The sequence below is a fragment of the Lepisma saccharinum genome, chromosome 17 (assembly GCF_977018435.1).
Source record: "Lepisma saccharinum chromosome 17, izLepSacc3.1, whole genome shotgun sequence".
NCBI lineage: Eukaryota > Metazoa > Arthropoda > Insecta > Zygentoma > Lepismatidae > Lepisma > Lepisma saccharinum.
In genome coordinates, this window is record NC_139245.1 from 2,863,628 (window position 1) to 2,885,542 (window position 21,915).

General features: G+C 38.0%; 1 long non-coding RNA gene across 1 annotated transcript; it reads left to right on the forward strand.

Annotated features, from left to right (window-relative positions):
• The first annotated feature begins 4,017 nt into the window (after nucleotides 1–4,017).
• LOC146001156 (uncharacterized) lies at nucleotides 4,018–18,183 on the forward strand. Its single transcript, XR_014443535.1, has 2 exons — nucleotides 4,018–4,092; nucleotides 17,924–18,183. It is a non-coding gene; the product is annotated as an uncharacterized LOC146001156 (long non-coding RNA).
• Nucleotides 18,184–21,915: the final 3,732 nt, after the last annotated feature.

Genomic DNA, 21,915 nt, shown 5'->3' on the forward strand with positions numbered 1-21,915 from the left:
ATGAATGTTGAGAACTTAAAAAGCACCTTGCAGTTATGTGCAATGAAGACGGAGAAAATTGAAATGCTCTTCCCAATTTAGATTTTAACATTTTGCCAGAAATTAGAGATAAAAGTAAGCGACTTCCAAGTGTGCCTTTTTTTCGGTTTATTTTGCCTTTTTTTTCATTTTTAGTGCCTATTTTCCACATTATAAATGCCTTTTTGCCTGCCTATTTTAACGAAAATAAATGCCTGAACTTCCGGGCTCTAATAATAAACAATACCCCATAAGCTTCCAGAAATAAATGTTACTCAAATTTTAGAATTGGCAAAACAGAAAATTTTGAAAACCAGCCGCTAGAGAATGCCAAAGATTCAAATGTGATTTTATGGCAATCCCAGTAGAACACATATTGCTTCTCAACAATATTTGTTGTACCATTTTAATACGGTAATTATTTTATTTTTTTAATAAATATCCTGATTTAACCTACCCTAACAAGGAGTCAAATAATGTGATTAACATAAACAATGAGTAGGAATGTATACTCATATGAATTTAAGGAATTTATGTTAACCCACCATAATCCCTTACGATCCTTCCAACCTGGGCATTCGGCCAGTCCGCGTGTGATTGAAATAATTTACAATATTTGCCAGGTGCGAAATCCGGGGGGGGGGATTCCCCAACCAATAATCTTGTCCTCAAATTTCCCCCCACCAAACTCTTCCGGGGGGGAGAGTTTTTGTTTTAACAACGAACATAAACAATTAGTTTGAGATTCGAATATACTTGACTGGAATAATATCGATAACATAACTGACAACAAAGAGCCTCATCTCTTAGGAAACTGAGTCCAGCCAGCAATCCCCAGAACACAGAAACTAGACCGACTTATTTCTTCTCCATTTCTCATCGCGTTTCGTTAGCAATATATTAATAAAACACATAATAGCACTTATATGTGAATTTTATACAGGAAACTATTATCTTCTTAATGTCTCTTATTTTTGGCCCTCCTCCCTTACGCAAATCATTGTTCATAGCATCAGTATACATCAAAATCTTCAATTTGCAATTACATTTTGAATGAAATACAATCGATATAATATATTGTATATTTTATAATATAATTTGATTATTTAATAATTGACACATATTTAATGGCATTATACATATATACGTATATGTGTGTGTGTGTGTGTGTGTGTATCTGTCTGTATGTCTGCTCCTTCCCCCCACCAATCTGCAGTGATTTCGCACCCTGATAATTGCCTCTTCTGACCTAAGGGCGCTGATGTCCGACCCGTCTACTTCTATTGAAGACGCTTCTAAAGGCTGCTTTAGGCGAAAGCATTTCCTTTAACAGTTTTGCTAGCATAAATGCTATGTAAATGCTTCCAAATATCTAATAGCAGATAGTACTTTACACGAAAGCATTTCATGTAACATTTCGGTTAGCTTTTGTGACTATAATGTATAATGTTTACAGCACGAAAGGCACATCGAGTTACACCATCTATGGTGAGTGCACGATGTTTACAATTTAAACTACTAAAATATTCCTCCATACGTGTACTTTATACGTTATAAAGTATGTATTTAAGCAGCGCCACTGCTTTGTACCTAAAGCCTTTTTACAGAAAACGTTATTCCTCTCGGTTGAATGGTTATTGGCTTTTAAAAATATGAAGTGATACGTTGTTTACATCTCATGCGGCCGCCATTACAACTGCACTCGTGACCTAGAGGTCGCTTCTGATTGGTTACGCTACGAAAAATGATTCGGACCGAGCCTATCGTTGAGAAATGCCATGAAAGATTTCTCACTTTACACGGTAACATTTTGGTCATGGCATAAATGTTAAGAAAAAAGATAAGGAAAATACCTTCGTTTAAAGCGAGTCTAATACAGGTGAACTATACGATGCAGATGTTTGTGATTTGAGTATTTAGGTATTTCAAGCAATGCATTTCAACACAATTGGAATGAAGCTGCACTACACGATTTCGACCTTCACTTTTTTGCGTATTTTTTTTTGCTACAATGTCACTCTTCGGTTATTTTCCCCAATATCCGAATATTCAAAAAGAACAAATTGCATTCAGCATTAAAATAATAGCCATGGGCCTTATTGAAGAGGCCAATTAACAAACTAGTGTATTTTCATGACAATTTATACATGAGATTTACAGTCACTTTTTATGTATACCAAAGCTCCCGTGTAGCCAAGATTAACATTAACGATTTCTGTGTTAGCCGTCCCGGATTCGATCCGTAGTACGTTCCAAAATTTCGGGGCTGATCCAGCGTCGTGAGCTCAATTGGGGAGCTACTTAACACAACAAGCGAGCTATGGTCTTGAAAGCCAGATAACAGCAGTGATTTTTATTGTATCTTTGCCTTCATTGTTGCAAACCCGAAGTTCAGTGTGCGAATTAACGGGGGGATGGCAGGGATTTTCCCCTCACAAAAAAAAATTTCCCCGGCTAAAGAAAACTATGTTTATCCCTGCCAGGGATGTTTTTATCCCCCTCAAAGAAAATAGAATTGAAAGCTTATACTATTTCTTAGCTATGTAACAAACGCAATTGAAAAAATTTATATATTCGTGTCCATTGATGGTCCAGTCATCAAAGATTTCCCTGACGAAGAGCTTTGTGGATTAAGGAAGTACACCATTCTGAAACGGACAACCTCGCCAAGCCGAGACAACAGCAGGCTGTTTTCCACCTAAGTTGTCATGGCATAGCACTGATATTTTACGCGTATCAAAGTGTTCACATGAAACTTGTTGGCGGGTTAGATGGACGTTAAGTTTGAACTTCAAATTGAAGTTTGGTAAAGTTGTCGGTGTTACTAGTTGATTGATTGATTGAATTTAAAGTTTTGGGTGCGTCGGCACATCAGGCCATTTTGCACCTTGCAATGAATGCGGTGAAGATCCCCTTATCTAAAACCCTTACCTTATGTTTAAAAGATAAAAAGCCCCTCAAAAAAGGTTTAAAAATGCAGTTTGTAACAGACCTGCATTGGACAAACACAACACATTAAAAAGATAAGAAAAGCTTAAAACTACCTCAGAAACAGTGGAAGAGACCTGCTCTTCTCAATAACCTAAAAACGTTGCTTAAAACACTGACATCGTCACCCAACATGGATGACAAGTCCTTCTAGGCACAACGGAGGGTCCAGTTCTTGCAGCAGATGGCGATGTGTTATGTCCAATTCGCAGCCGCGTTAATGTCACTTTTTCTCGGCGCGAGGGACGAGACGAGGAACGCAAAGCACCAGAGACGAGCTTGATTGTACGAAGCTTGTTCCCCCTTGTCTGATTCCACTCTACTTGCCATGTTTCAAGAAGGCAACAATGAAACACTTGTGAAGGTCTGGCAGAAGGTGGACGAGAACGTCGCCGTCTGCATTAGTTACTAGTTCGATAGCTCTTGTTGTGTGTGAGTTAGGGTGTCCTTAGAATTAAATAAACTATTTAAATGTTATTGTAAGAATTAATGACGTAGGTTAGAACCAATGTTCTAAGGTACTTGGAACAGAAATGGAATCGTTTAGCCCCCACTTCCTCCCCCCAAAGCGAAAAGCTTAATTCGCACAGTGCCGAAGTTAGAATACGGAGCTGAAAGAGGATTAAAATTGTGGATTTCTAAAGCTTCTCAGTGGGCGATAACCTTTATAATAACCTGCAGATTTCTGGCACGGAAATTTCGCGCGTTTTTCTGTAGTGGGCGTTACGCCATTTGATTTCAATAGAAGCAGACAACAGAAGATATGTTGCGTTCTGTCGACTCACGCGTCTCACTGGGCGTTAAGCTTAATACAATTCACTACATTTTGCCATGCTCTTCTCCCATGTGCGCATGAGCCTTTATGATTAAATTTCTAACTTCTGTTTCGAGGCGTTGTCTCATGTTGTCATAACAAAGCATCGACATCTCATAAATGCCAGAAGCAAGGTCACACGCAGATTTACATATATAAGCAAAAATTTCCCCCTGAAACATGCGTATTTTATAGCAGCAGACACGAGTACCTGCACGCCACGTTCTGTCTTCAAGCATCACGTCCAGATGAAGAATTCTGCGCTACAGTTAGTAAGTATTCTACATAGAATAAGTTTCCTGAAAACTGCAGGTAGCATATTTCAGAGAGAGATTAGGTACAAAAAGTAATTAAAAAAAAATAGTAGAGACTTTAATCTCACTCTTGGGTCTTCCCCCAGTATTCGAAGTGTTAAAAAAAATTGAACTTACCATTACAATAATAACCATGGGACTTTTTAATGGTCAGTTAGCCAACTAGTGTATGTTCATGTGAAAATTACACATAACATTGTCAAAATCACATTTGTTCTATGTAAAATCTTATTTATATTACATAACACTTAGCGACAAACATGAGACATTTCGACACTTCACGTAGGACCATAGGCGGCGACTCCATGGGGCTTGGGGGGGCTCGAGCGCCCCCAATGTTAACGATGTGGGGCAGAGCTCCCCAAATAATTTTGCTTAAGAGGATCTAATGTATTTTTTTGCTTCTCTTGTAAAGTTTACTCTGAATTGTGCCACATGAACTTAACTTTAAATACACATTTGAAATGTTCTAGACCATCAACTTTGGGGGCTGAGACCGCTAAAATATCAACTTTGGGGGGGCTACGACCAGAGACAGCAAAACACATGACTTATTACTATATACTAAGTATGTAATTATGCGTATTGTTAAAAGTTTTACTAAAAAGAGTTTCAAGAGACGATGTGCATGAACTAGGGTAGTGGATGGGACGTTCGGACTACAAATGGCTCTCACAGGACCAGGGAGTCGTAACGTACCCAATTTGCGTTACACGGTACGTTCCATTTTGTAGGAGGAAAAGTATGGTTCCACTGCTGGTACCCATGTAACGTAACGAAATGCAATATGTTATAGACTGACGTTACAAGGAACGTAACAAAATGTATTGTGGTAGATATTAACGTTATAAAGGAACGGAACGAAATGAGCACATTGGAACATAACGTAATATGCAATATGGTATATACTACCGTTACAAGTTACAAGGAACGTAGTAACGAAATGCAATATGGTATATACTAGCGTTACAAAAAAACGTAACGAAATGCAACATGGTAGTAAATAACGGTATACATAGGAACGTAATGAATGCAATCCTCCGTAACGGAATGAAGTGAAAGGCAATATGGTTAATTAACGTTACATAGGAATGTAACAAAATGTAAACCACTGTAGCGGAACGGAACAAAATGCAGTTGGGTACATACCATCTACATAAGGAACGTAAATAAATTCAGTATGGTAGATGTTAACGTTACAAGGAAAGAACAATTCACAAATGTTAGCTAGTAACGTTATAGGCGCGTGACGAATATAATCTATTTAACATCACGGAAGAAAAAGGAATAGCCAAAATCTCTTACCTTTCATTGGAACATTGCGAAAAATAACTCAGTATATCGTATGGGATTAATGTGAAATAGCCGTGAAAAATATGGTTGTTTGTAAACAAATGGATTTCAACCAGGGTTGTTAAAGGGTCAGGAATTTTACATCAATTCAATTCCGGTTCAGCAGGGAATATTAGCAAGCATAAATGGATCTGGACCGTAAAGAGCCTTTTTATGTATTTCAGATCGTTCCAGGGACCTTTTCTCCTGATCAATTGAAATACGGCAAAGGGACCTTCTTTCCGGATCAATTTAAAAGACGGTCTAAGTTCCATATTGAAATGAAAGAATACGCAACTTGGACCGAATTTAAACTGTGCGATAAAAAAGTTTCCAGTCTTGTTGCGGAACCCAATAGAACCCATTAGAATTTATGGGTTCGTGGACGTTTAACAACCCTCATTTGATATTAAATTACATTTTTGGCTCGAAACTGAATAAAGCTTCCAACTAGTGTAGAAAGGAGTAGCAATAGGCGTGCGCACGGGGTGCAAGGGGAGGGGTAAAATGCCCCCCTCGTCATGGACATCAGAGAAATATGCCATATGCAATTGCATATTAACCCGATAATAGTGTTGCCCCCTCAAGAAACACCACTTGAATTCGAAATTATCGCATTCCTGCATCCCCATTATAATAATTAATGTAAATTAGTATGACAAATCAAATTATACGTGTGAAATATATACTTTTAGCTGACATTCGTTTTCTAAAGGGGAGAGGTGGCCATCCTCGCCCCCCTTCCAGATTTCCATGCCCTTATATTATTATACTTTATTCCAGAAATTTAGGGTAGAGGAATCATATCGCCGGTTATTAAACGATATTATGCTCTTGAAGAAAATGAAGTATTTTGAAGCCGATGAAAGTTCACAAAGGAACAACGGCGGAAGAAGGTGTTGTGGCACAACCACAGGGGGCAGGGTAGATTAGCCCTCAAACTTGTACAGAAATCAATTCTAGGAGGTAAGGAAGGCAAACATTGGACTATAGAAAGAAAGGTTGCAGAATCTAAGAGTAGCAAGACAAAAGGATACTCAAGATGGATTTAGTTTTCACGTCTTTCGTGCACTATTTCTTCCAGACGGCAAGAGCACCTGCAAGGGGGCACAGAGGGGCAATTGCCCCCTCTCGATTTCTATCTTTATACCAATTTTAAAAAAAGTTATATAAACTTGGACAGTTGCTGCTGATTACGGTGTAAGTTTTGTCCGTGTAAGGTAATAAATAGATTTATTATTAATTTTTGAAGCCGCACCGTTCATTTATAAACACACTGTATATGAGTCATTGTGAATTCGAGTCAATTTAAACATTTTGCGTTGTTGCGAGATTATCTATTAGGATACAATTTGGACATAAACAATCTAAGTAGAAAAAGTGCATCTTGTATATCAAAATTGCCATGTCCATCTGATCTCCGAAAGTAGTGTTTAGCACGTCATTTTTCAAGTATATGATTGATTGATTTGGTGTTTTGAGTCCACTTTATGCACAGTAAGGCCAATCGGGACTGAACCTTCAGTTTGAAGTGGAATCCGAACCACTTGTGCCTCCACCGGGTATCGAACCCGGGACCCCTTGATTACTAGGCGACGACGCAACCACTGCGCCATCGGGGAGGCCATTTCAAGTATAGTCCATGATTGTATCTAGTATATGAATGAGATTTGTCCCTCCTCTCAAACAATTCGTGGCTTGTCCCCACCGAACGAAGTGTGTCACTTATAAATTAAGTTTCCGAAAGCAGGCATTATGCATGAACAGAACAAAAAATACTCCTGAGAAATTACAAACATTATAAGCCAGTTCGTGACCGGGAGTTATTGACGGTCTCCCCCCCCCCAACCTATCCACTTTAGGTCCCGGGTTCGAGTCCTGGTCTGTAAATATCTTTTTTAGGTGTCTCTTCATCAATTTCATCTATTTATCATCCATCTTCATAGTTTCGATTAATTATAAAAGTGACAAAAGCAAAGCAAAATAAGAACAAATAAAAATAATTGCAAAATGACTACAATGTCAGAACTACATTTGAAAAATAAAATGCGAGCAGAAGATTCATTTTCAAACAGGTATTTGGGTAGAATTGTGTAGACAGACAGCATGCTCCCGAAAGTTGCCAATCCACGTGTAGCATGACCTTCGATACTGGGGTTGCGCTTTTTCAGGAAAGTTTTCTCGACCCTCCTCAGGCGTCTTATCAAGAATGCCTCAGTGTTCGTAGCATTGCCAACTTATTTTCCGTCGGAAAAAGTATTTTTCCTCCTATTTAATCTGCGGTTGGCTCTACAATACATACAACAACTGAATTACGGCGAAGTAGGTTAGAAACCCTGCGTGCTCAACAGCAGCTTCGATAAGGCACCTGATTGTTTCGAGCTGAACCAGGAAATGGGCGATCTTTATTCCCCAAGGCCATTCCGTAAAACTAATGCCACAAGAAGTTTTCTGTGTGGATTTGAGAGCATGAAATTGTAGGCTGATGATAGTACTAGAAGACGTCAAGTGGATTTTTTTTCTGTTTCGTTATGTTATATAGCTTTCCTACCTATATAGTTTGAATAACTAATCAGTCATTTGATGAGTAGACAAACACGAAGAAGCCGATCCCGTGGCAAATTAGTTAGCGTAATACACTGCGAAGTCTAATGTCGGATTAGAAAATATGGATGGGTCATTTGTCTTTATACCACTTCCATCACCTATCACATCCTTTATCATCGCGATTAACCGAAAGTGGTAGACGCGAAATAAAAATAGAACCTTTGCATGAATGTCCGAAAAAAAGGCAAGGGCACGAACCACCTGGAAAAGGAAAGTCAACCAAAAATTATATATATCGCGCAATTGCATTTTAGCTATAATAATATATGTTAATTATTGCATGAACATGCTTGAGGGGAGGGTGGGGGAACACAATTTTTATCCCGAAATTTTGGAATTTTGAGAGTTAGCCCCCTCCCCCTCGCCACATATTTGCAAAAATTTCATATAGTCTGAATCTCTGGTTCATTCCGCGTACAACGGTATATCACTCATCTCTCTAGGACAATTAGCTTCCGATCTACACTTATTTAATTGAAACTCTGCATTTTGCTCAAAATCGGCTCGGTACCCAGAGGCTTACTTGTGAAAAAGGTCTTGGGCGTCAAAAGGTTAAAACAAGACAAACTTTCATTCTAACCTCAGTCAATTGTGGGAGCTGCTTAGAAGTAGTAGTGTTGCTGGTATGGTGGACTTCGGTTCTTACTTTTGCTTTTAACAGATAGATACATTTTGAATAATAGTGAAATCAAAGTAATCGATTATTTTACCGAATGACAAAGTTATAATGGAATTGTGTTATCTCCATTACAGAACAACTACCTAATCTCATTCAATTCCAGTGTTCTATCTGGTAGATAGATATATCAACCTTTGCAATGATGTAAACTTTCAGTGCAATGGCGACAAAAGTCCAAGAACTATAATGTCAAACTTTAAAGGTTTCCTGACAAAATAAAAAAGGGACAGATCATTTACATTCTCAATGGACATGTTGAAAAAAAGACTAATATTCATTTTTTAAAATTTCTTTTTTTAGCGTAGGTAAAAGGAAGTCACTTGAATAAAGTGGGAATATAATCAAAATGTCCATCAGGTATTCATTGATTTCAAAAAAGCATATGATTCGGTCAAAAGAGATAAATTATATAATATATTAGTCGAATTTGGAATACCTAAGAAGCTTGTTAATATGATACAAGTATGCACCAGTGAAACAGAAAGTAAAATTCGTGTGGGTATTTATGTGTCTGACAAATTTACAATTCATGATGGGTTAAAACAAGGAGATGCATTATATCCATTGCTCTTTAATTTTGCCTTAGAATATGCTGTCAGGAAGGTAACAGAAACTAACGAAGGACTAAAATTAAATGGTGTGACTCAGTTGTTAGCATATGCAGATGATGTAGACTTATTAGGGGATGATATAAATACAATTAAGAATAATGCTAAAATACTTTTCAAAACTGCTAAAGACATAGGTTTGGAAGTTAACAAAGAGAAAACTAAATATATGCTTACAGGCCGAAACCAAGTGTTAGGTAATAATCAAAATATAATTATTGATAACAACTCGTTTGAACCAGTTTCCAAATTCAAATACTTAGGAGTAATATTAACCAATGAAAATTATATTAAAGAGGAAATAAAGAGTAGGCTTAATTCAGGAAATGCAAGTTACTTCTCTCTTCATAAACTTTTGTCTTCTAGTTTAATAACTAAGAAACTAAAAGTTAAAATATACAAAACAGTAATTTTGTATGTAGTGCTCGTATTAAATGGGTGTGAAACTTGGTCCCTTACATTGAAAGAGGAACATAAATTGAGAGTATTTGAAAATAAGGTTCTTAGGAAAATATTTGGACCTAAAAGGGATGAGGAGACAGGTGAGTGGAGAAGGTTACATAATTTAGAACTACATAATTTGTATTCATGTCCAGATGTTATTAGAATAATTAAATCAAGAAGACTTAGGTGGGCAGGCCATGTGGCACGAATGGGAGAGGAAAGAGGAGTTTACAGGATTCTTGTTGGGAAACCTGATGGTAGGAGACCTGTAGGAAGGCCAAGACGAAGATGGAGGGACAACGTTGACATGGACCTAAAGGAAATCGGTAGGGATGGAAAAGAGTATATAGATCTTGCTCAATATAGGGACAGATGGAAGGCCTGTGTTGCTGCAGCCATGAACCTTCGGGTTTAAGAAAGCTAGAGAGTTAGTTAGTTAGTTTAAAAGGAAGTAGCTATAAATGAGTAAATAAAAAATATTACGTGGCAGAGTGGTTAGCACAGCGCACTACGACGCCAGGGGTCCCGGTTTCGAATCCCGATCTGCACATGAGTGTTCTCTGTGAGTGTCCCTTCGTCAGTTTCAGCATTCGTCGCTCATGCTCATCTTCGCTTTCTGAACCGCCAGGTGTACAGCACCTGGCGCAGCGTTTCGCGTCCGAATTCCAGGAACAGGCAACTTACGGTTACCTGACCAAGTAGCGTTTCGTCCGAGGGCTACCATCCTAATAGTGTTTAATGAAGCAAACTCTTGCTAACACTCTTAAATGCTCCATCGAAGAAAATATATATTTTTTTGTTTTAATATTTCTTTCCCTCTGGAAATTGCAAATCTCACCTTCGTAGTTGACAGATAGTAAGAAAGTGTTGCCATCAGCCATGACTAAAATTTCTAGATCCAAGTTCACTTCCTCTCGACGATTTGTTTTGATTTGATTTGTTGTTTTAAGTCCACTTTATGCACATTAAGGCTAATAGGGATTGGACCTACAGTTTAAAGTGGGATCCGAACCACTTGTGCGTCCACCGGGTATCGAACCCGGGACCTCTCTCTCGACAATTTGTCTTGAGTCTGCACTCCGCTGTCTATGCAATGTAGTTTTAAAAGTTGTAAACCGAGGTATACTAGTCACCAATTCCATCGCTGCCAGTGGTTAGTCAAGGTGTGACTCATCATCAGCCAGGATCGAACAAAACGCAACTCATTAAACCGTCGCAGACGAACTGTAGCATTTTTCTAGAAATTTCGCTTTCGGACGAAACGCTACTGAACCGTACAGCAGTCCCAATGCCTACTCCAAGTTGCACAGCTGCTTTCGGAGCTCTTGGTTTGGAAAGGGGGTCGGGATGAGGAAAGGGTCTTGATTTTTTATACTGAAGCTCCTTCATTTCAGTCTCCTATTTCTCTTGGTTGAATTTTCTGAGATACGGAATCTACCTCATTTTGCTTGTCATTACGTTTTATTGCATCACCCACGGTACGCTTACATATACTACTTAACATTTTCAATTTCCCTGTACCCTTTGGTTAGGTACGGTAAAAATAAATAGCTGCCATTCGTCAAATGTTGTATTTTTGTTTTTGTTACCCATTTTTCTCGTACTTCAGTCAGGGAGCAATGCAGCTACTGGTAACAAATGTAGTCAGGAAGTAGCATCAATTGTTCCTTCCCCGCACTGTAGTTGACCAGTAAAAAAAAACGATGTAAAGCCTCGTTTCTATTACCACAAATTTGCCGCGCAACATGACGCGCGGCATGCGACGCTGCATGTGCCAAGCATTTGTTGAAATGGAAATTGTCTGCAACATGCCGCGGCGCAAGTGCCGGGGACAAAATTGCCCCAACAATTAAGACGCACAACATGCGCCGCGGACAATGGAAACAGCCTGCAGCAAGTTCCTGGGGCATGCGCACTAGAGTAGAAACAGACGACGCGACTACAATCTGTGGTCCAACAAGATTTAACAACAATGCAAAATCACTTACAGTCATTCTTACAAAGTTTTCGTATCCACTTTGAAGACGTAAGTCTCTCATCAACGAGTTATATGCTCCTTCCGAATTTCTTTTCGCTAGAAAACTTCTAATCCACCATCTAGGTCGTTTTCGCCTCTTATTTTTACAAGTTCATGGTACGCGCCTGCCATAACCACAAAACCCGCCATAGTTGTATTGTTCATCTTTACACAAGTTAAATCACTACCAAATTATTACAATACAAGAGAAGAAACACTGACTACTCTAAAGCACAATGGAACAACGCTACACTCAAGTCCTGCACTCCGGTGCTGTTGTAGGCGTGTTTTGCAGAAGTAGTTTTGAATTGGAAACAGTGCACTGAATGACGCGCAACATGCGCCTGCACATGTTGCGCGTCATGGGTCTGGAACTTGTCAGAATGGAAACGTAGCTTAACAGAAACAGAAGGCTTTCACGATTTGTCTGAATATTAAAGTGATCTCTTTTTTCACACCCAAACATAAATAACTATTTTCAAATATTTAAACGTAACAGGGGTGTAAGGGGTGACCTTCCACGTATTACATCCAATCCTCAACTTCATTCCACGTAGTACGCCCTGGACTGCTCTTTCCAGACTAACGAGACTCTGGCGACTGGCCCTATGGCCAGTATAATTCTGTGTGTTCTCCTGCTTTCTGTCATATGCGCTGAGTGCCTCTTTACAGCCTCAGCTTTTAACCTAAGTCAGAATATTTTAATATTTCAGTTATGCGACATTACAGTTATGTTATTTGTTATGGTAAGGGGCTGCACCCCGTATAACGTGGCGGGTGCAAAATAGCCTAAGTGCTGACGCACCCAAATTTTTTAAAAAAAAGTTACATATAACTTTAAGAAATGCGTATAAATATTTCACCATCGTTTATATTTATGTACATGTTGTTAATTTTCAAATATTGTGAAGGAATGCAGCAAGATGCTACGTATTTGATTACTAATGTGAGCCACTGTATATGTTATGTTTTTATTTCATGAACAATGTATGGTCAAACATTATTTTGCAGAGCTCCGTGGCGGAGTGGTTAGCACAGTGCAATACGACGCCACAGGTTCCGAGTTCGGATCACAGCCTGTGCATTATTTTCTTTGTGATGTCCTTTCATCAATTTTGCCATTTCATCACCCATCCTCGTCTTCGCGATTAGCCAAAACTGGCATAAAACCAAATTTAAATATAACAAATCAAAATCAAACATTACTTGGCATGACAAGAATGGATAGGTTATTTTGAAGCTGCTGTTATTAAAAGCAAATTGTATGTAGCTTTCCTAGACAGAAGTTTCACACAGAGAAACTGATTGATTGGATAAAGGCTGCGGATTCCTACTCGAGCAGAAAATATATATATTTCCATTTATTACTTACAACAATAGCAGACTGATTTCCTGCTAAATCAAAGAAAACTTGCATTCACAGTTACAAATTGACGTGTTGAATGAACTTAACTACAGATTTCTCTCACTCCAATTCTGATTAATCGAACAGCACACCACAACGTGGGTCATTATATATTTCCAGCTTACTCTCGAGTTCCTCAACTAAAAATAAATTGACTGCGAGACAAAAACTCCTCTCCGATAACACATTATATGCAGATTGTACGTAAGTTGAAATTCCATCATAATAATAATTTGAATTCTTCAAGTAGTAGCTACAAATATAATTTTTCATACATATTTTCTTAGCAAAATATGAAGTTCCTCACTTCACAAGGATAACATATACACAGTATTTCACAAGAGTTTTTAGTTCGAGCTAGTCGTAGGCCTAATATGAATATAAACGTCACTTCATTACTTAGTTAAAAAAAAAAAGTGCCAGGCAATCAGAATTCAAGGGTATGCCTGAAACTATTTGTAGTATCTCATGTATAAAGGGGGCTTTTTAAGTAAAATGAAGGATACATACCACATGCTTTGGTCAATTCAGAGTAGTAGAAACGTAATTATACTGCATGTTGCAACTGAAACCGTAGCCTCGAAGGCCGAAGTCGTTTAGTAATCCATTCATACACTCGGTACGTACCAAACATTTCAAGTTCGAGTAGACATCTGGGCATGGCTGTTTTTTTTTATAACATCCCTTCATAGATTTAATATGATCATCATTCATCTTCATAGTCGCGATTATCTACAAGTGGCAGAAAAGCGATATAAAACATGAATAATACAAAAGTATAACAAACAAAAGAGGATAAAAGGATGAACTGAGTTTGAGTTAATTATAGGAAGTTTTATAAAATTACTGTTTCTTGAATAATCTTGTCCTTTGTTCCGATTGTATTTCTCAGTCACACGTTGCTCAATATCCATGTCGACTGCCGTTCTTGCGTTCTTGAAAATTACTTTCTTGTCTGTCTATGACCTTCTTTCGAACGTGGTAGGTAGGCGGGCATTCTGTCTGTTTCTACACCAAAAAGTTTAATGCACCTCCTGTCCAAGAAGACAAGAATTACTGAAAGTAATTTTCAAAATTGTAAGCGGATGAGGGCCCTTGTAAATGATAAAATATACTGTCATTTTATTCGCTTAGTTTTAAGAATCAGTTTCCATACAATTCTTGCCTTCTTGAGAGTCCAATGGCCCTGTCTAGCTACAGACCAGTTGCACAAACGCGGTTTCGTTTGTTTCGTACAACAATTCCATCTAACATTTCGTTTCTACGCATTTTCTACTTGCCAAAAGTGCCTTTCATATCGCCCCAAGGCGTTGTCTACTCGGATGCTTCGTGATCGAAAGTCACGTGTACAAAGTTTCAGGATTCAGATTTTCCGATTTTGCGTGGTGCTGCTGCTATCAGTTCGGTTCGCCTTCTCAAGGTCGCGCAACAAGCAATTATTTTTGGTCTTCCGATAGGAGAAAGCTTGCCTCTCGCTTAGGTGGACGAACGATTGGCACGGATGATTTTTTGGCTCGACCATGGTTGGTCCTTTATGTTTCGTCCTTCAGCAACTTAATCTAAGCACGAATCATTCTCATCGCCAAACAACTGTATTTTTTTTAAAAAAAAATGATGTAACACATGTAAACAGAGAGAGAGAGAGAGAGAGAGAGAGAGAGAGAGAGAGAGAGAGAGAGAGAGATGAGATAGATAGATATAAACGTTTTCCCTCAACAAACGTTTGCTTTGCTATCGTATAAAGTGAACGTACATGTTAAAATTCATCTTGCATAAATAATCAAATTAGAACAAATTCACATAAAGCGATTAAGTATGCAGAAAAGAAATATATTTGTGATAAATACATAGTTAATAAGTAAATTCCAATAACCAGAACTTTTGTCACGCCGAATCTTGTTTACGGATGTTTTCAAACGTTTTGTTTTACAATTTAATTTTTTCACTGACATCCAAAACGAAAATACGTATTATAACTTAGTGACTTTCAAGGGGTCAAAGTACTGTAATGTTAGTATGCTGCCGATCATAATTATGAGGCTTCTTCGAAAACGCCTTCGATAACGGTATTTGCTATTCGTAACGGATATGTGTATCACTTTTTCGAAACAGACTTTTGTGGAGGAAAAGAACTGTAACGTTACAAAAGTAACGAGCACAATTATACGAGAGACCTATGTTATTCTCTCCGGAACACGGCATCGGACACGGTATTGCACATCGGAACGTCTGTATCATACCAGCTATAAATAACGTTGTTGCTTTGAGAAAAGGAGTGTAACGTTTTTACAACCGTGACCTCAATTAAGTTACTGGTTAATTGTAACGTTACTATCACTTTCCACACACACTAAAGTTACTAGTCAATACGTGACGAACCTCTTTCTTACCCTGTAACGTTACTGGGTGCCGGCAATGGATGTAACGTTAAAGTGTCACGTGAAGACCTACTCCTTTAGAGATCAGTTATGGTTCGGTACCGTTATGCACACCTGTAACGTAATGTTCATATACCTGAGGTAACGTTTCTGTTCACGAAAAAAGTTATTCTGTTTCTGGTTGTAACGTAACGGAAACCGTAATTGAAAATACCGTTCCATTTCGTTACGTTACGACTCCCTGCACAGGACATTCAGAACGAGATCATTGATATATTAGGGAGATCTGTTTTGCGCTCCGTGGTAGCAGATATTAAAAGTCTGGAATATTTTGCTATTATGGTTGACAAAACTTGTGACATATCCATCCGTGGACAATTAATATTCTGCATTCTGCATTCGAACTGTGAATAAAAATTTTGATATTTTTAGGAATTCATGGGCTTTTATGAGATTCCGAACACTGAAGCCAAAACTTTAAAAAGGGAGAGTGAGTCATTCATTAATTTATTTCAGTGATGAGCGCCCTGCGTAGGATTAATGGTTAAACAAAAGAACAGTCGGAGTGGTTAAAATCAATCAAACAAATGAACGGTAAACTGACTGAAGAATTTTACATGAGATATACTTGATACGAGCAGTTAACATTTTCGCTACATTTTTTCCTCTATATGCGTAAAAAGTGATGAAATTTGCAAGATACACTAAAAAATCGCGTACAAGACCAAATTCGAGTCATCGAACAGTCTGTGTCATGATTGCATAAAGTTAAACTTTGTGAATGAAATCCAATCAGGAATTGTGAAATGGCGTTCAGAAATCATCACCTCCGATAATAAGGTGCCGGTACGGGGGTACGAAAGGTACGTCGGCCTGACACCTTTTTACAAGAGGTGATAATTTCTGAACGTCATACCACAATATTTTGACAAATTCTTAGGATGAACCGAATAACAAACCAACTTGAACAGTACCTGAACCCTTTTTTTTAAAAAAAAACAAAAAAAACAATAACAACAACAACGGTGTAAAAATACGTATGCATATAGCCAGGGCAAGGTTCCTTTGGTGTTAATTTTTCAAACATTTCGTGAAAAATATATAAAATATCGTGTTTATAGTTTTAAATATGGCAGTAATTTCGTGGTAATTTTTAACTTATACATAATGTTACTAAATCAATGAATGATTTTATACAAGGCACAATATATGCAACATTTATGGGAAAATAAGCTTAAAAATAGTAAATAATAAATTTCACCTTCTGAAAATCAGCCTTACTCAGTTATATTTATATTTTAGAAGAAGTGGAGTGTACAAAACAATCTGTGTCTCATTTATTTTCATTCATGAAACATCAACATACAACAAGTGACAACATTTTGTTCCTTCATACTTCTTCTCATATCTGACACTACAAGTTTGTACTGTGAAAAAAAAACGTTCACTATCTGCGTTTGAAAGAGGTAACCACAATGACTTCCATTACTCTTGCAGCTAAAAACGACTAAATAAATGGAATGTTCTAAAGGATCAGGAAAACCCAGTCACCTGCACATAAAAAATAATAGACTTTCGGGTTACTGTGCCTTTCCAAATGATTTCTCATTTCTTTGCAGCCAACATCTTCAAATCGAATATATTTCTTAAAAAGAAATTTGTAAAAAATGCCATTTTTTTTGTTTTTATCGTAAAAATGAAAATGTTCGCAGAAACGGTCAATTTTCGCGAAAATTCGCGACAAAATTACAGCCGGAAATCAGTGATAAATCGTGCAGCTACTACTTGCTGTATCTCTCCGTTACATTTCACGTTTATCGCTAATAACAAAAAAACCGGCCCTGCGTGTAGTATATGCCTAGATAGTTAGCGCGCGTGTGTGTGTTGGTGTGCTTGTCAAAACCTTTCCCGAAATATTTTGCAACAAACGTAGTGCAAGAAACATGTCTAGAACAACAACATGGAAGTCCGGAAGGGGGACAAGGGGATGCCACGGCCCCCTCCCCTGAAATTCCTACCTAAAATTACATATTTCACACATAATTTAATTTCAGTCAAAGTAAAGTATGTTAATTATTATAAGGGCGTTGAAGGAAAATGATAATTTCAAACTGAAGCAGTGTTTTTTGAGGGGGCATCACTATTACCGGGGGAATAATGCCTCCTTTGCCGCCCCTGGAAAAATGCATTGCTTGCCCCTCACTGGAATAAGAAATCCTGCGGACTTCCATGAACATAACTCATATCTTGTTACAATTATGACATAAGTTTGCAAGAGTTTCTTAAAATATAATTAATGTAAAAGAATTGTAATTTCAGATTCTACTTGTGTGCCTCGTGGTCGGTGCGAGTTTATCGTTGGACACGTCAGAAACCGTCTACAACGTTCGACTGCGAGAAGACCCGGCCCAGTACGGCTACGCACGGATCACGGCGTACTTTCCCTTGCAGAAGAGGGGCTCCAAGACCGTCATTGCTGGTGAACCTGATATTTTCATTATCTGAATGACTTTGAAATGCCAATTCGCCAAGAATATTCAAAGTTGCCAATTATTTTAAATGTTAACTTGTAGGCATGCTAAGAATTTATTAAAGAAGTCGAAAACCGAGTCGATTAATATTTTCTCAGTTATAGACAAACATAATCCAAGTTTGTATGATATATTTGTGTAGGATATGAGAACAAGTGTGAAAGTGTAAAATTGTCGTGTACAGTGTCTGAATCATCCGCAAGCGTGCCATGGTGTTCTTTCTCGTGCCGTCGAAGTTGTTCGAATCCTACGGTTCCCGAGTAATACAGTTGCCACATTTCCAGCCAGGTGTCACTTCGAACGTCACCCGCCACGCTCTGGGGTGCAGACGCACAATACGGAAGGTGCAGTTGCCAATCAAACATCATAATATTTTCCACTTATTTACTACCTAGATTGAAAATGTAGCATGTGATTCCAGCTTTTACATTTTTCTAACTACAGTGAACTCTCTAGCCTTCTTAAACCCGACGTTTTGTGGCTACAGCAACACAAGCCTTTCCATCTCTCCCTCTTCTTGCCAAGATCAACCCAATCTTTTCCATCCTTAACCGATTTCCTCCAAGTACATCTCAACGATATCTCTCCATCTTCGCCTTGGCCTTCCTACAGGTCTCTTACAATCAGGTTTCCCAACAAGAATCCTGTAAATTCTTCTTTGCTCTCCCATTCGTGACACATGGCCTGCCCATCTAAGTCTTCTTGATTTAATTATTCTATTAGGTCAGTCAAAAAGTAAATGCAATCATTTTTTTTAAATTTTCACAGCAACAATAGAAAACTTACAATGATATAATTTTCCAACATAGTCCCCCTGCACTTCAATACACTTGGTCCAACGTTCCACAAGCTTTCCGATACCCTGAGAAAAAAAGGTTTTCGGTTGAGCAGCAAGCCACGTATGCACCGCTTCCTTCACCTGTTGATCTGTGTCGAATCAACGGCCTCTTAAAGCATCTTTAAGTGGACCGAACAGATGGTAATCCGACGGGGCGAGATCGGGACTGTATGCAGGATGCTCTAACACCTCGAAGCCCAGATTCTGAAGAGTTTGAGCGGTGTTGACGGCGGTATGGGGACGCGCGTTGTCATGCAACAAAAGAATGCCTTCCGACAATCGACCTCGTCGTTTGCTTCGAATTGCAGGCTTCAACTTGTTCGAAAGCATATCACTGTATCGTTCACTGTTTATTGTTGTCCCCTTTTCCACATAATGTTCCATAATTACCTCTTCTGAGTCCCAAAAAAGTGTGAGCATCACTTTTCCTGCAGAGTGTTGACGCTTGACTTTCTTTTTCACTGGAGATTCAGGGTGTTTCCATTCCATGCTCTGGCGTTTGCTCTCAGGTTCGAAGTGATGGATTCATGTTTCATCTCCAGTGATGATTAGTTTCAAAAAGGCTTCACCTTCGTTAGCATGTCTGTCCAATAATTGCTGACAGATTCTCACACGATTTCGCTTGTTCTCGTCAGTGAGTTCTTTAGGGACCCATCTCGCACAGACTTTATGAAAGTTGAGCCTGTTATGGATAATTTCATATGCAGAATCATGACTAAAGTGCATATGGTTTGCCACTTCATCAACAGTCACTCGTCGGTTATTCAGAACCAGCTCACGGACTTGCTTAATGTTGTCATCAGTAGTGGATGTGGCTGGACGACTTGCTCTTTCCTCGTTCTTCACATTTGGTTGACCGCTTTTGAACTTTTCATCCACTGGTAAACACTTCGCAGCGGTAAAACATTATCACCGTGTTGTGCTGAAACTCTTCTATGGATTTCAGCTCCTGGTACACCTTGAGAGCACAAAAAACGGATTACAGAACGCTGTTCTTCTGTGGTGCACACGAACAGTGGCGCAGCCATGTTTACTTGGCAACACTGCAGAGCGAACTGAAGTGATGACGCAGTAACCTGCCACAGGCGAAGACAACGATACTATCTATCGGCTTGCGAGCGCAGAAAGCTGTACAGCCAACATACGGAAGAAAATAAAAACATTGCATTTACTTTTTGACTAACCTAATAATAATATCTGGGATAAATACACATTATGTACTTCTAAATTATATAACCTTCTCCACTCAGCTGTCTCCTCATCCCTTTTAGGTCCAAATATTTTCGTAAGGATTTTATTTTCAAATACTCCTAATTTAATTTCCTTTTCTAATGTAAGGCACCAAGTTTCACATCCATGTAATACTACAGGCAAAATTACTGTTTTGTATATTTTTACTTTTACTTTCTTAGATATTATACGAGAAGATAAAAGTTTATGAAGAGAAAAGTAACACGAATTTCCTGAATTAAGTCTGCTTTTTTCCCCTCTTTAATACCACTTTCATTTGTTAGTATTACTCCAAAGTACTTGAATTTGGAAACTGATTCAAACGATTGGTTGGTTGGTTTGCTGTTTTAAGTTCACTTTAAGCACAATTAGGCTAATCGGGACTGGAATCACAGTTTAAAGTGGGATTCGAACTACTATGTGCCTCCACCGGGTATCGAACCCGGGACCCTGATCCAATCGAGTTGTTATCAATAATTAGATTTTGATTATTACCTATAAGCATATATTTAGTTTTCTCTTTGCTAACTTCCAAACCTATCTCTTTAGCTGCTTTTAAAAATATTTTAACATTATTCTTAATTGTATTTACATCATCCCCCAGTAAGTCTACATCATCTGCATATGCTAACAAATTAGTCAGACCATTTAATTTTAGTCCTTCATTAGTTTCTTTTACCATCCAAACAGCATAAATTAAGGCAAAATTAAAGGATCTATGGAGATAATGCATCTCCTTGTTTTAACTCATCAAACCCATCATGAATTGTAAATTTGTCAGACACATTAATACCCACACGAATTTTACTTTCTGTTTTATTATTGCATAGTCTTATCATATTAATAAGCTTCTTAGGTATTCCAAACTCGACTAATATAATTTATCTCTTTTGGCAGAATCATATGCTTTTTTAAAATCAGTGAATAGCTGGTGGACATTTTGATTATATTCCCACTTTTTCTCAAGTGTCTGTCTGATGTGAAAAAAAATATCCATAGTTGATCTGTTACGTTTCAATCCACATTAATGATGACCTATAATATCATTAGCGTATGGGGTTAGTCTTGCTAAAAGAGTGTTAGATAATATTTTATATGATGTTGAGAGTAGAGAAATTCGACGGTAATTATTGCAGTTCATTTTATCACCTTTTCTAAACACAGGAACAATTATGGATTCTTTCCACTGTTGAGGGATTTCTTCTTTATTCCATATTAAACAAATTAATTTATGAATTTGACATATTAACGAATTTGCACCATATTTAATTAACTCAGCTGTTATTAAATCAATGCCAGGTGCTTTGTTATTCTTTAGCCTTTAAATAGCATTTTTAACTTCAGTCAAGTTAGGTTCTGGAACTAAAGGTTCTGCTGTGTGTACTTCATTTACTTCTGATTTATATCCTACATGAACATTTAAAATGTCGTCGCCTTGTAATCAAGAGGTCCCGGGTTCGATTCCCGGTGGAGGCTCATAGTGGTTCGGATTCCTCTTTAAACTGTAGGTTCAGTACCGATTAGCCTTACTGTGCATAAAGTGGACTCAAAACAACAAATCAATCAATGAACATTTAAAAGGTCATTAAAGTAGTTCTTCCATCTATTTAAAATATCGCTTGGCATCAGCCAAAAATTCACCGTTTTTATCTTTTATCAAATTTACTTTAGTTTGCCACCCCTTTCTAAATCATTTACACCTTTACATCTCT